Genomic DNA, 15,957 nt, shown 5'->3' with positions numbered 1-15,957 from the left:
ATAAAAATAATAATTCGAAATCAGAAATAACTTTGAATCGTTTCAGTTGTCTGAAAGGAAATTTAAATATTTTTTAGAATTCAACTATATTGATGAAAGGATTGAAATGGAACTTGTTGAAGCATTTGCTGGCTTACCAGTTGATGGTGATGTTTTCGACCCAAACACCAATCGGAATGGCGTTGCCGGATCGTTGTCAGTATCTAATAACTGGAAATATAGTGTTGAAACGCATTTGCCAGTCTTTGATCGATTTGGAGACATTTGTGAAGACACGTTCGACAATTAGTGATATTGGAGAGCCCGTGAGTCTGTTTATAGATGATAGTCAAACCATTTTATTTGCCACGTTCAAGGAATCGATATTGCATACATGTTTGCAGTTGATCATGATACAAAAAGATGAATTCAATTGCACACAAGAAATAGACCGACTAACAGTACGGCTGGAAAGTTCAAGGATCTATTGTTTTCCATATCATATATATATAGCTGACCTCGTAATGAGCTCCTGCGAAACACCGAATGAGGAATTCCACTCGGAAATCGTTCAACATACAACAAAGGGAGCTCTTCATTATACATTCGATGCTGATTCCAAGGCAGTGACTTTGCAGTTTGAAGCTACTTTGATCGTTCTTACATTAAGTGTCTTTTATTTAGAGTATCTATTACTTTAATCAATGAAACCATAATTTGCACAATATTCTTTGGTTAATCCACTCAATTTGCTCCATCCACTTGGCCATGATTTCTCTCACTCAGTGTTATTGACAATTCAGTCACACCGCACGTATCAATCGGACAACTTCCTGTCTGCTCTCTTGTCAAGCATACAATTATTATACAATATTGGAGCATCACAATTAATTGATTTTATAACTATACTATGTAGATAATGCAATTATTATTTGATGTTAGCAGCCATGCACAAAGACCAATTGACGGGGGTCATAAAGTGCATGTCCTGTGTCAGTCAGGTGCAAAAGCCACAGACACACACACAGACACAGACCCAACCCATTAATTGCCATTAAATTTACAACAGCAAAAGCGACAGCCTCAAGTTTATCAAATTGTCTACTACAAATAGATTTACCTCCATCGCCCCCCCTCCCTTTCGTACTACAAATGACCCATAATTGTCACATAAACTGAGTCTTCTCCTAGTCTCTGTGTGTGGGACACGTTGACTTTTGTTCCGAGTCAACAGCGTGGAATGGCACAAGGCAAACTAAAAAGGAAAAAAGACCCCATCCTTCACCCCGAAAAATAGGCGCCGGCAGCGTGAAAAATTCATTTAAGCAGTCGGTAAACTTCGCTCTCATATATCATAGGCCAGGTCAGAGCTAGAGGTAGGTACTGTGGTTGAGACAGCATCCAGGGAAGGGATAAAAGAAGAAAGAAGGATTATCTTTGGCACGCTGAAGATTTGATGCCCTTACATTTTCGACTGATCGTTCCTGTGAAATACAATATAAATTTGTGCAGAGTGTATAAGGCAATATCAAACACACAGTCCGAGAGAATGGATGAAATATCTTAAGAAACAACAAGGTGCTCAATACCATAGGTTGATTTAAAACCTATAGTTCCTATGGCAACTCGGTGATATAGTAATCTGATTCTACCCAAATTAGGTCAGAATGTGTGGGACAATAACATTTTTATAATCTGTGAAATTGGTACAAATATCTCAAAATACACAAGCTTTTTTCATACCAAAAGTCATTACCACTCCACACTAATAGTTGATTTTCGATCGATTGTTCCTATGAGAACTATATGATATGGTGATCTGAACTGGCCTCTTCCAGCACATGAATTGCCTGCAGCAAAAAACTGTGCCAAGTTTCATAAAGATAGCTTAAAACAAACAGATGGATATCGCTATATCGAATTCTGTTCAAGAATATATAAGTATTGATGTGTTACACATTTATGGACAATATTGTAATACCCGCTGCAAGGGTATCAAAAAGGATTTGGCCGACAGCAAAAAGCCCACATACGAGGACGAAGACGAGGACGAGGACATGACCAGGACAAGGACCAGGGCCAGGACCAGGCTGAGGTCCTTGTGGTGAGGCGCGCGTTCGGTTCATAAATCATTAGGCTCGATTGTGTGTCCAACACGTTCTTGTTCTAGCCGTGTGGATGAATGCTTGTTGGGTGGTTTGTTTGGGTGGTCACTTGCTCCTAGTTCGTGTGGCACCACCAGTGGGTGCACATTGTGGTGCTGGGCTGGGGCGTCTCTATATATATTGCTGCCCTGGCACACACTAAATTAATAAAGCATTTGCTATCTGCGCCGCATGCCCCAAACCCAACCAAACAAGGTAGTCCCCGCTTTGCCGTAACCTCCCCTAAACATACACACCTGTATATATACTCGCTTTAGGCAACTCTTGAACCCACCGAAAAAATTGCAGCTCAAAAAAGATAATAAGCAATGAATTATCCCACACGCAACGAGTATCAAAATTAACCTGCCTGCCTCAAACACACTCAAACACACTCACACACACTCAAACACACACTCACACACACACACACTCTGTGTTTGTGTGTGTATACAGTAGAATTTATCGCACAATTCGCCTGATACTGAAAGTTGTAATTTTTCATGAACGCACACACGCAAAAGAGATGACGATGTACGAGAGAAGAGGGATTTGGTGGAAAAGGAGTAAAGATGTAGATGTAGCAACTGGAGGAGGAGGACGGGGAGACGAAGAGCGAGATGGATATGGAGCGACAATGCCAGCAATGTGGCTGACTTTGAGCCATGGCCAAGAAGGAAAGTTCAGAGCACGTCCACCCGACAAAAGTAGCCAAGCGAGCGAACCAATAGCGGCAAATTTAAATTTATAACAATGTCGTCACTTTCAATTACCCAGACAATTACTTACGGTATAAAATGGAATTGCCGTTATCGTTAATTCTGATTTAATTATTTGACATTTACCCGGGAAATTACTTGAGTAAATACTTCAATTGCTGATCTTATTAAGGATGTGCTAGAAATTCTTAATAGCTTTAGTAACTTGATATAAATTTGTAGCTCTCGAAATTCAAAATTATCAGACTAAATACCAGAAATAATTTCAATTAATCAAATAATTTCTAACAATATTGCAACTCACAATATAGTAAGCTTAAGAATCTACAGTATGTATATTTGGTAATTGTAATTGTACTTGCAATTACATACATCGCTTTCTTCACTTTTTACAATTACACAGGTAGTAAAAAAATTAAATTACTCCAAGTGAATTGTTGAATTGAAAAGTTTAAACTCATAAGATGTGCGACCAATAAAATTTTAAATTTCTGTTTTCATACTTTTGCTTTATTGAGAACATTTCAACTAAATTTGCCTCCTGTTGTTTGCACTCACATGTGTTATTTATCAGGTGTGTGGGTGTGTGTACTTGTGTGTGTTTGGGTATGTGAAATTCAAGTAAGCACTTCATGAAAGGATAAGCTGTTTTGTTTTTGTTTGCACCACATCACCGAGATCACCGTCGAATCGCGGATGCAGCAGCACACGGCACATTATGCAAGATTAATTTGTGATGTCGTTATAAATAAAAGCTCGAGCATTTTATAACTCGCTTCAACTTGTCTAAATGGCGGCCACGCATACAATTGCCACAGGTTTTTCATTTGGTTTTTCTCATTTTCCCCCCAACCCAACTACATTTTCCATTATTTTTCTGTTATTTTGAGACCCTGTACTTAGTAGGTACAAAGGGTCTTTTAGGTATGTCAGATACTTGTATAGTATATACTTTTGATCAGCATCTACACTGATAAATTGACTTTTAATATCAAGAACATCTTAAATATTTTGTTCCATTTTAAGACCAAATTACTATAACTAAGATTATTAATCTAAAAAATCTTAAAATCTTAATATAAGAATAAAAATCTTAGATTGTTAGGAGAGTATAAATAGGTACTATTTCGCTCTGGTTAGAGAAACCGCTTCAGTTGTGTAAAGCAGTAGGCGGCGGTTCGAATCCCACTCGCCACACACCTTTTAAAAAATTACTAATACAGAATAAAATGTAAATAAATAAAATTTAAAATTTAAAAATAAAAAAAATTATAAATATAATAAATAATTTTTATTTGTTTTATTTTTTAATTCAAATTTTAAGAACATTCATTCTTAAAATTTGAACTGTTTGAAATGTTCTTAAAATCAAGATGTGTTCTCTTAATTTAAAATCTTGATTTCAGAACAGTTTTTTATCGGGTACAGGGTCTCTCACAGGTGGGTTCTCTCGACTATAGCCTTTCCTACTATCTGCTATGCGTCGTGGCATCTTTTGCCATCTTTCTCCTCATTCTCATCCACATTCAACTCGTTCTTGTTCGTCGTTCATCATTCTACGAGCACACGTATGTGGGGAATTTCTGTAGTTGCCGCTGTTAAAACGCTGTTGACATTGCGGTGTGTTATGTAGGTCCGTTAGGTAATATGTGTTATTTAGATGCAAGCGGTTAAAGCGGGGCTAAAGACGGAGTGGATTAAGGGGTAAAAGGACAACGTCAATGGCCAACGGCATGACCGAAAGAATAATGTTGCATTTTATTTCTCTCGACAGTAATTCGCGCACGGAACGCGTTTTGTTCACATAATCGGATTTGAAGGCAACACACACACACACAGACACATACACACACACACACACACACACACACACACACGATGACAATAGTCACATTTGGTCCTTTGACTAAGAAGTCACATTTATTTTTTATTCATTTATCGTTATGCTACAACTAAATGTTTAGAAAGAGACAAAGTTGACAAAGCGAAAGAGTGAGGGAGAGAGAAGTTAAAGAGCAACTTCAACAGCTGATTCGTCAATGTCTGTAAAGGATTTTTGAGCACTTACATTACACGTCCTGTGAACCAATCTTGCCATTACCTAAGTATCTTAAACTCACAAGTTGTCGAAACTCGAAAATTCTAAGACTTCTGTTCTCAATTTTCCTAATTTTTCTTGTATTTTATTAAACGGCTTTTAATGAACCCTCCAAAATCGATATGTACATTGTACAAATAGGGTAGTTAAAAGCTCACACTGAACTTTAAATACATAAGTACCTATGAGATGTTTTAATTAAACTTGTAGTTTCAACTAATGCAATAAAATGAAATGTAATTATAATTTGTTTTTAAAAACCTGAAGGTGAATTAGCAGAGATACATTAATTTTTATAAAATGCATTCAATAAGTCTTTAATTTTATATAAGAAGTATTTTAAAAAATCGAACATATCCCAGTGAAATCGAATAAACAATGTGTGCATATAGTTATGGTTTTAAATTCTAAATATGGTTTGAATTAGGCCAAACTCATTGTTTATCGATACACTTTTTTTTTTAATCCAAAAATATAAAATATGTATATTATATAAAACCTGGCTTATACATAAATATTAGTTTTGTAAACAGATAAGTTCAACATTTCGTAGTTTAATATGAATTAATAATTCTTCATGATCAGTTATAAGATCTGCTTAAAACTGTTAATAGCATAGCAAATCCAAATGAACTGCAATATGCAAAAAACATAAGTGAAATATTTACTGAAGTATTTACCGAATTATCTATCTGTTCCATTGCCTTCAGACGATCTTTAGTCTGTTGCATAACACGAAATGGTCGTTGAACATATTTAATATGCAATCGCCGCATTTAAAATTAACAGGAATTCCGAGTACAATGCCAACAACAAGAACTACAACATATAGAATGCACTATAAATATGTATATTCACAAAGCGAGGCGACACGCTGAAAAATGTAATGAATTTTGAAATATGTATTACGAACTGCGTGCGGACAGAGAAGTGAGAAGAGTGATGGGTATGCTATTGTCTGGACAAAATTTGTGTAATTGATAAATTGTTAAATGAATACTTGTACTAAATACTAAAAATAAATGGAAAATATAATTTTAATTTACGGTCAAGTATGGGGTAAAATGAAAAGAGGGAGGATTGTTGCATTCGTGTAATGCAACAAGCAGAAGGCAAAAGACTTTGGAGTAAGTACGCCTGAACGAAGGATAAAGGACTAAACAGGCTATCAGCAGAGCGTTCATTCAATTAGCCCGAGTGAGGATATCAATCAACGCGTGCCCTCAGCAGTATAATCAATGGCTGTGAGTGGGGTTTGTGTATTCCTGTGTGTGTGTGTGTGTAAGCTAAATGAGCGACAGCGATGGACGTGGGATGGTGTGCGCTAGGACCCGGGAGCTATTTGTAAAACCACCTGACGACTTGAAAGCGCATTCAGCACTTTTGCAATTGCCTGGCGAGGAAACAGCATGGAAGGACAATCTATTTGGATGAGCTTGGCAAGCTGAACAAACTCTATACCCATTCGCTCCCTCTCTCTCTCTCTCTCTCTCTCTCTCTCTCTCTCTGTGTCCATCTCTCTGTTCCTCTTTGGTCAGACACATAGACGCTATCTTGTAGCCATTGTTATTGCTCCTTAGCTCAGTTCTCTGTGTTGTTCTTGTTGCATTTATCAATTTGTTTGCACACTCATCAATATGTTGCCTGGCACAGTTTCTGTGCTGGCTTTGTCTGTGTGTATTTTTCATTAACTTGGCAATGAGAGACACAGAGAAAGAGAGTGAGACAGAGTGGGAGTGGGAGTGGGAGTGAAAGAGATTGTTGGGTCAGTCCAGGTGAATTTGCAGTGACTTTAATTAAATGCGCATGAAAATTGTGGCCAATTGTTGACAAGAGGCAGCCGAGTAATGCAATGAAATCGGTTTGTTTTCAGCTGGTCAACCTGGTTACAATTAACAGTTTGCCATTGGGTTTCACTTCATTTGCACGCCACTTATAAAGTTCTCATTGTGAAAATATTACTAATACGACACGTAAACACAGCAACTACGCTTCGTAACACTTTTCACAGGAACGAATACAAAAGACCTATACAATATAATACAATGCACGGAATTGTTAACAAATTTGCCTTTTTATATAATGCGTGTAATCATGAAGGAACTTTTTTATTTGCCTAGCTTGAAATTCGTTGCTTAGCCTCGCTAGAAACATTTTACAAATAGAATATTTTATCATTAAGAACGCCCTATAATCAACAATTTAATTTGCCCAAATTTAGCTACAACAACAAAAGTAAGAAGATGTAAGTTGAAGTTAGAAAATGCTCAACAATGAAAGAACTTTAATAAGTTTTTCAACTGCGCTTCAGACTCTACACTCAACGACTGTAAGTGGTATATCATATACATTAGCCAATATCTGAATACGGAAAGATCAGAAATTTCAAAAAGATTAATTTTAATATATTAAAATAGTACAGCTTTAAACTAGATTCTTTTTTCTAAAAAAAAGCTATTTTTTTTATTTAAACAATTTTTTATCTACATTTAGTGTCAACTTATTGTAGTCTTGCATTATTTTAAAAGTGGCGGCTTAATTTAAACACCCTGTATTTATATTACTCCAAAAAGTATGCTATACATTTTCGATGGGCATCGGTAAATTTTTATACCTAGATGTGCAAGAGAATTTTATTTAAATTTCAAATTGCTGTTATATTAATTAAAATAAATAAAAATACTGATAATGTGAATTTTTATTCAATAAGTCATATATTCCAAAATGGAGAAATTGCAGCCAATTATGGAATACTAAAAATATCACTCTAAATATGAATCTATCTACCACGTCACAAAGAAACTTCAATTTATATTTGAACTCCATACGGGGTATCTTTTTGTCTATCATTCTACATTAAATTATTTGCAGTTGTTTTTGTTTATTCGCTTTTTTTTTCTTCTTATTTGATCATTGAATAAAATCAAGGAGTAGTTTTGTTTGTTTGTGTGTTTAAGTGCGGCAAATCGCTTGTTATTGTTGTGCATTGTGCAACAAATTTTCAAATATAGCTGCCTCATGCCTCGTGCCCCTTTCCCTCCTTGAGTGCTATTGCAAAAGTTTAATTGCTTGACTACGTCGGTCCTTTTGTGCTGAAGCTGTCCAGATTGTTGGCTTTGGCAGCGACTTTAGCTTGCTCCAAACCAATACTGCTCGTGGTCAGAAGTTGCTCACTCTATATCTATATCTCCATCTCTCTCTTTCTCATGCTCAGACTCTGCCTCTTTCACTAGCCTAGGCACTTTACACACACTTCATTCGAGCGTTTTTTGGGGGAACTTTCCTCCTGCAATTGTGCAGCTGGCGAAAATTTAAAGAAAACAAAATGCGAAATACAAAACGTGACAAAGCAGCGGCAAATGCGAGCAGCAAATAGCAAAATAATAAAATAGTAAGATACGAAATCCGAAATACGAAATATATGTATCTGCAGCATGAAATGCAACAAATTGAAATAATATAAGTATATGAAATATGTATGTACCAGAGCCTAGGCTGAAATACGAGCACTACGATAAGGACAAGTACCGAGTACCGGGCTATAATAAAAACTAACAACTTGCAAATTTGCATGGGGAAAACAACGCGACGGTCGAGGCGACGGCTGCATGTGAAAAATGGAAAAGCTGGAAAATCTGCAACAACTACAGTAACAACAACAGTAAACAACAAAGCACAAGAGCAACTGCAATTATTTAACAATTTGTACGGCCGAAGTGCTTCAAACTTTTGCTTAAATAATGTGTACTGAATTGTTGCATTGTTTTTTTTCCTCTCTGTGATTTTTTTTGTATGTTTATTTTGTTTGTAAATTCCCTATTTTTCATTGACATTTTCACAGCAGAATAATCTATTGAATGTATGTTTGTAGAATGCTGATCAGAAAGCAAATGCTTTTCGCTTGGACAGAGTTTTTATATAGTTGAAAAGTTAAGCAAATACGCATCTTACATATATATATGTATATTCTTACTATCCCTTTGATTATGAATGCACAAAAGAATTCAAATGGCAAAGCAAAACTAGCTTAAGTTAGCATTTTTATCATTTCTATATTTCATGTTTTTCACTTATTGCGAAGTAATGCACATTTTGATCCTCTTGAAACGATAAAAAAATTGAAATAAATAAATAAGTAAGTTCGAGCAATAGTCGTATACTTAATTATACTCAGTATATTTTGCAGTGCTCAAACTTATTTTTGTGCTTAAAGTTATCTCAAATCTTGTTTGATAAATAATACAAAAATTTAAATTTATATATAAAGAAAAATTTTTAAATAAATGATATCAACTTTTCTTATCATGACCTGACATTTTGAGATTATAATGCCAGTAAACAAAAAGAAAACAGCTTTTTCAACACTGACACTAATGTGTTTAGCTGGCAATTCATATATCACGGGTTATATGTTATATATGTTTCTTATTTTCTTTTTTTTTTTTTTAATTTTTTTTGTACTTTAATGCTTCATTTCATTTTGCGTTCGAACAAATCTAAATCTGTTGGGTTTGCTAAACCAACTAGTTTGTTTGCTTGCTGCTAGGCTGTGCCTGTCCATGTTCCTGTCTAGTCTCTTGTTTACAGATTTCTCCTCTTTTTACATGCTCTTCCTCTTGATCCTTTCCTGTCCCCTACTGTCAGCTTGTCTGTGCAGAACTCAAACTCAAAGTTTGTCCGGCAACGTCAGCTATGCAGTGATTTTGTTATTCTTGTAAAATATGAGCTTGAATTAGGCACACACACTTACACACACTCTCATATGCCAAATCAGGTTTGCAAAAACACACACACACAAACACACATGGCAAAATAATGGAGCACAGTGGCTTAGAAGCCGGACAAAAACTCTTTGTCTAAGTTTGATATATAATTATTTATTGAATTTTATAGTAGAAAACTTTCAGTTCAAATATAACAGGGTTTGATTCCCACCCTGCCACGTTACAAGCAAATTCATGATAATTTAATAAATATATTTATTCGCCGTCATTTTTATTGTATAATTTATAAGTTAAGTTTTTAAGCTCTGAGGAATAAAGCGCAATAAACTCTTTCGTAATCATTGAATTATTAACATTTATATGTTAATATGATGTACGTCAATATTTACATAGTTCCTGTAATTTAAACATTTTTATGCAAACTATTTCTTATTATATTTCTTTAAGATTTTTTTTCTATAAGATAGATTAAATTAAAAACAAACAGAATAACAATTGAAGACAATTTACTTGTTTTCAGCTAAGTTTCATAATACCTACGAAAATTAAATTATTAATTGTATATTAAAAGCCATAAATGAAAAGTATTAGCTAATTTCCGATTTAAAATGTTGGCTATCGTATGTTGTACCACTGTGCAGTCTGCTGTCGTACAAATTTGCGCAAAGTTTTATATTTTCTTGCCTGAAGATTTTGGCCAGCATTTTCTATATAAAGCCAAGAGCTGATAAAAAAACATGTGAAGTGTAAAACCTACAAGCACCGGCATTTCTCTGCTGTGTTTGGGGGCCATATGATGGGGAGGGGTGGGGAGGGTAGGGAAGGGGAAGTGAGGAGAAAGAAAGGGAGATGGAACACAGAAGGCGCTCAGGAGCACATATGTTCTGGTCCTGTAGGGATTTTGCTCTTTCTGGCGTGACACTGAAGGTGTTTTTTGTCAAATGTGCACTCATTTTGTTGAAAAATTGAAGTATATGCATGACTGCTCTAGTGCCCATGTCGGTGCGTGTGCCTAGTTGTCTGTGTGTGTGTGTGTGTGTGTGTGTGTTTGCGTGTGTGTGTTGATTGGTATGTGTGGGTGTTAAACAAAGCTTGAGGATGTGTGAATCCTTTTAGTGTCTTTGCAGATTTTCTTAGATTTCCGGTCACTTCCCTAATGAGTTTTACAATGTGAAGCATAGAAAAATTTGTTGACACAACGCCAGCACACAACAATGACACACACACACACACACACACGCACACACAGTCAGATAGAATGTTAGTAGGCTTAATTTAATTTCCATCTTCATATGCATACAACAAATTGCCATGTCCTTGTTTGTCTTTGTCTTTGTCTTCGTCCTTGTCTTTGCTTTTGTGCTTGTGTATATGTTTCGGATTAGTTTTGTGTTCTCATCTAAGCTATCATTTGTGCATATTATGAGGCCATAACTTTGACACGCACTAGTCAAGTTAACGGCATTTATGTGCTTAATTCACGTTCTTGTAATTCAGTTAGCAGGACTTCAGATGCCCTAAACATTCAGTTGGAGCTCTTGGACCGAACAATATATTCGCTCGAGTACTGCACTAACCAAAATGCAGTTACGTGCTCGTGTATCTTATGGAATTTGCCAGGAAGAAGAATTTCAAGTATCTCATAGATAATTAGACATGGTTTTGCATGTTGCTATTCAAGTATCTATTAGCTGATAAGCATTCAAATTGCGACTCATTTCAGCTTGTTAACAAAAATTGAGAGCAATTGCACTTCGGCGATAGAGCATGTCTAATTACAAACATTGTTTAGTGTTGCCAGATGTATTTTTGCATAACAAGCTGGCAACACTTCAATGATAGTTTGTCTCGTCAATTAGTTAACAAGTTAATGATAATTGCTCACCACAATTTGACGCTCAAATTAACTAATTAGACAGCATTGCTGAAGAAGTTATTTAAATAACAGGGCATTTTTTTTAATTAAACATTTTTAAATATAACATTTTATAAACTTAAGTAATTAACTTAAAGCTTTGGTGTGTACGAGTATCTAAAAAAAGCTTGATAGCTTCTATTCCAATGTAGCAAAAAAAAAAGATTTTCTATGTCTACTCTTAAAGCATCTAAAAAATTGGCTCTACCTTGTCAGACTTTTCAAGTCAAAAATAATGTAGCTGTAAACTACATACATATGTTAAATACGTATATAGTTTAAGGTTAATGAGGTTAAAGTTTTTCAAAGAGTTTACAACGAATATTTTTGTAATTCATGAAGCACTAAAACCGCAAATCACATTCCAGTCAGGCAATGCAATGCGATTGGCAACTGCCATCGATTACCGGTGTCACACGGCGTATGAGTAATTCAACAATAACTCAAATGGAACGTGGCAAATGGCTTAGTCGCACACAATTGAGCCGAATGAACGAAAACACCACCCCAACCCATCCACACCCAACAACACCACTGGGCCACATTCTATAGTATCCAAGTGAGAGGCGATGTATGAAAAATATACAAAACTCGTAGTATAAACGAAATAATTTATGCATAAATATTCAGAATGGAATATTTGCAACAATTGCGGATAAAAGTTGAACAAATCCAACATTTTATATTTAAAGCAATAAATGATAATTTATGGCCAGCATTTAAGTCTAACTGAAATTCTAAATTATGCGTTTTACAATAACGTTATTGCTTGCATTTAATAAGTGCTATATTGTGACGATACAATCGTAAATGTTTGTCAGTTTTGAAAGCTTATGAATTTCAATAAGAAAGCAATTAAACTTAGTGTTAGCGTAAAATGATGTTGTTGTAGATAATCATCAGTTCAACCGATAGTACCTAAATAAAGACACAATATTTTTAAAGCACTTAACTTATTAAGCGAGTCACTTATTCAACCAATAGTATTATCAATAGCGTAATCTGTCAACAGATTATAAAGTATTCGTTTAACCTAAGAACAATCCAGCGTGTTGCTTTTATTGTGTCAATTTTATCGCCGGGGATTGTTACTTTAGATTTTACTTGGCATAAGTTGCAGAGAAAAAGCTGAAAAGTGTGGCATAAATCTAAACTGCAACAGCTACATTTAATTGCAAAAGTTTCGCACAAAATTCCGCACTATTTAGGTGCTAGTTTTAGGACGTGACAATGTAACGACAACTGCTCCAAATCAGCGACATTTTATGCCCAAAATTATGAGGCACACACAGCTACACAAACACACACAGATACACAAACACACACACAGTTACACACACACACACACACACACTTTAATTTAGACACGCCCCCTAGCCACAGTGGCATTTTACAGCGCACGGGACATTTATCGGCTGCCAAATGGCCGACACTTGGCTACTTGTTCTATTGTCCAGATATCCAGTTGTTCAAGCTGTCCAGTTGTCCAACTGTCCAGTGTTGGCCAGCGGCCTAACACATCCTGACGCGGTCATAAAGTGACTCCTTTTTTTTCTTTTTGTTCTTGACCACGGCCAGAATACGCTCAAAGCGATGCCCCAAAAATCAGTTAACAGCCAATTTCAACAATTTAACAGACTGCGTTCGGCATGCCAAGTGGCCGGAGCCAAATGTCCAAATGTCAATACCATCAGCTTGCTCCAACGATCTCAAGTCGTGGAATATCCAACAGCAGGGCCAAAATCAAAATGAGAATAAAAATGGTAAATGGAGTTGTGAAATGGAATTGTGAAATGGAATTGTGAAATGAAATTGTGAAATGGGGGGACTCAACTAACATATCAATACAAAATCCTTTGAACTGATTCTACAAGCCACTTTCTGGCTGGCAAGACTATCAACAAAATATCTTTAAGCTCGTTCCCAAAGACATGTGCACAAGTAAAAGAAAATATTTTGAGCATTTGTAATTTTTAAGTTATTTGGTATCAATTTGCGACAATTACTTGAGCTACAATTGTATTTAATTATCTTATTGTTTATCTCATGAAAAATAAATCTCATGTTTCGACCGATTGTGCCTATGGCAGCTATATATGATAGTGCACGGCTATATGATATCCAAATTAGGTCAGAATGTTTAAGACAGCAACCATAATCTTAGCTCTAAAATGTATCTTTTTTTTGTGCCGTTTCTCCATCAATTATTCAAAAATGGATGTCTGTAAAACTACTGTCTTAAATTGTAAACTGGGTACTACGGAATTACAGGTATATTCTTAAGCATTCAGAAAAAGAAACACATTGTTTTAGCATTTTTAAATATTGATGACAGATGTAGACTGACCACTTTAAGCAAAATTAAATTGTACAAATAAAATATATGTGTATACCATAAAACAATTTTTAAGTTGTTTTTTTGTCATCTAAAAAAATGTATAAATAGCTAGTGGGCGGTTACAGTCGAGCACGCTCGACAGTAGGATACCCTGTGCCCAGGTACTCTGTACAGAAAGTTGATTTTCGACCGATTGTTCCAATGGCATCTATATGATATATGGAACCGAATTAAGCTAAATTTGGTTAGAATGTACAAAACCAACTTAAAGATATATTCTAGCAGTTTGGTTAAGATATCTCAAAATAAAAAAAAATTATCAACTTAATTTTCGATGTATGGTTCCTATGGCAGCTAAATGATATAGACGCTGAGATCGACGCGTTCAAACAGTCGAACGGACGGACGGACGGACGGACAGACAGACAGACAGACGGACGGACAGACAGACAGACGGACAGACAGACAGACAGACAGACAGACAGGCAGACAGACAGACAGCTGACAGACAGACAGACAGACATGGCTCAATCGACTCGGCTGTTGATCCTGATCACGAATATATATACTTTGGGGGCTCTGCCATGCAACCTTCTGCCTGCTACATAAACTCTGCCAAATTGCCCATTTTCAATGGGCTCAGGGTATACAAATGAGTTTGAACCCAGTAGCTCGAAAAGAGTTATGTTTTTGTTTCCTAGTGTAATTGCTTGTGGAGATTTCAAAGTATTAACGAATTGACCGTACTTTCGTTGAGAGTACTTTCATTTTTCATAGTTGTTCGTCTTTAGGGAAATGTTTGCCGCCCAGTATTCAACAATATTTAAACATTTGCAGGTAATTTACTAATGGCCATGACATGAGTTACACGATGTTTTTCTTACACACCTAAGCCAAACATGTCTATGAAACAATTGCCACAGATAAGAACGTAACGGTTGACTATAAAATCAAGAGGCAGCTGCAGGTTTATTATTCAGTGGAGAAGCTGAGGCTTTCGATTTGAAACCACATTTTTTCAATAGGAAATTTTGCTAAAATGAAAGCTTGTAAGTTGCTAAGATTGTGGAAAGTTTTTCTCCTTATGGCTATAAGAGTAACATTTGGCTTCTACCTTTGCAGACAACGTGCTGCTGTTCACAGCTGTGATAGTACTGTCTGCATTTGCAGCATCTACTGAGGCTCATGTCCGTAAAACGGTAAAACCACCGTGCAATAAAGAAACCCCTGTATAACACACACTGCACGGTAAAACCACTTGATAAAAGAAACAACATATCCCCGCAATAATCAGCAATGACACAACGTACCAAATGTTGCCGGACGCCCTCGGTACGTTTACTTGTGCGACGTTCCGCGTTATGCGCCACGTTGTATGTTACACGTTGAATGTGCAACGCAGCCGCGCCTGAGCGCCTGTTATACGTTACCTGACGCCTGTGTACCCTCGTGGGACAATCACTTCACATCCTCGCCACGTTGCCATTACGGACGCCCTCGATACCGGCAGACAACTGATATACTGACGCCTGCCACGGACGGGCGTAAACCGCCCTGACGCTTATTGTGCGGACTCAACTGCACAACGTTGAACGTGTGCCACGTTACCCTGCCTGGCAGACGGACGTATTCCTGACGCTGACCGCCACGATCAGCAATGTACCCAACGGCGAATGTTAACCACGGTTGCCCTGTGCCACCACCGACAGTAGCCTGACGCACCCTGCGCCACGTTATGCACGACCTGCCTGTTCACGGTACCACCACTCAGCCGCCACGACGCATTGATATACAACGCCCTGTTGGGATATTCCTGACGTAACCCCGCGCCACGGACGCCCGCAAACACCACGGACGCCCACTGTTACCGAGCGGGACGCTGCTGTCATTATACCGTTATATTACTGTTCATGGCTGCGCTCTGCTATCTTTCTTCGTACAATCTTCATAACAATATGACGCTTTCATTTCTGTATCATGTTTGCCGTATGTTTGTGCCGTGGTTGGCGTTGCCGTGCTATGGCGTTACCCTGTAACGCA

The sequence above is a fragment of the Drosophila innubila genome, chromosome X (genome assembly GCF_004354385.1).
Source record: "Drosophila innubila isolate TH190305 chromosome X, UK_Dinn_1.0, whole genome shotgun sequence".
NCBI classification, from domain to species: domain Eukaryota; kingdom Metazoa; phylum Arthropoda; class Insecta; order Diptera; family Drosophilidae; genus Drosophila; species Drosophila innubila.
Note: the sequence above shows the minus strand (reverse complement) of the source record.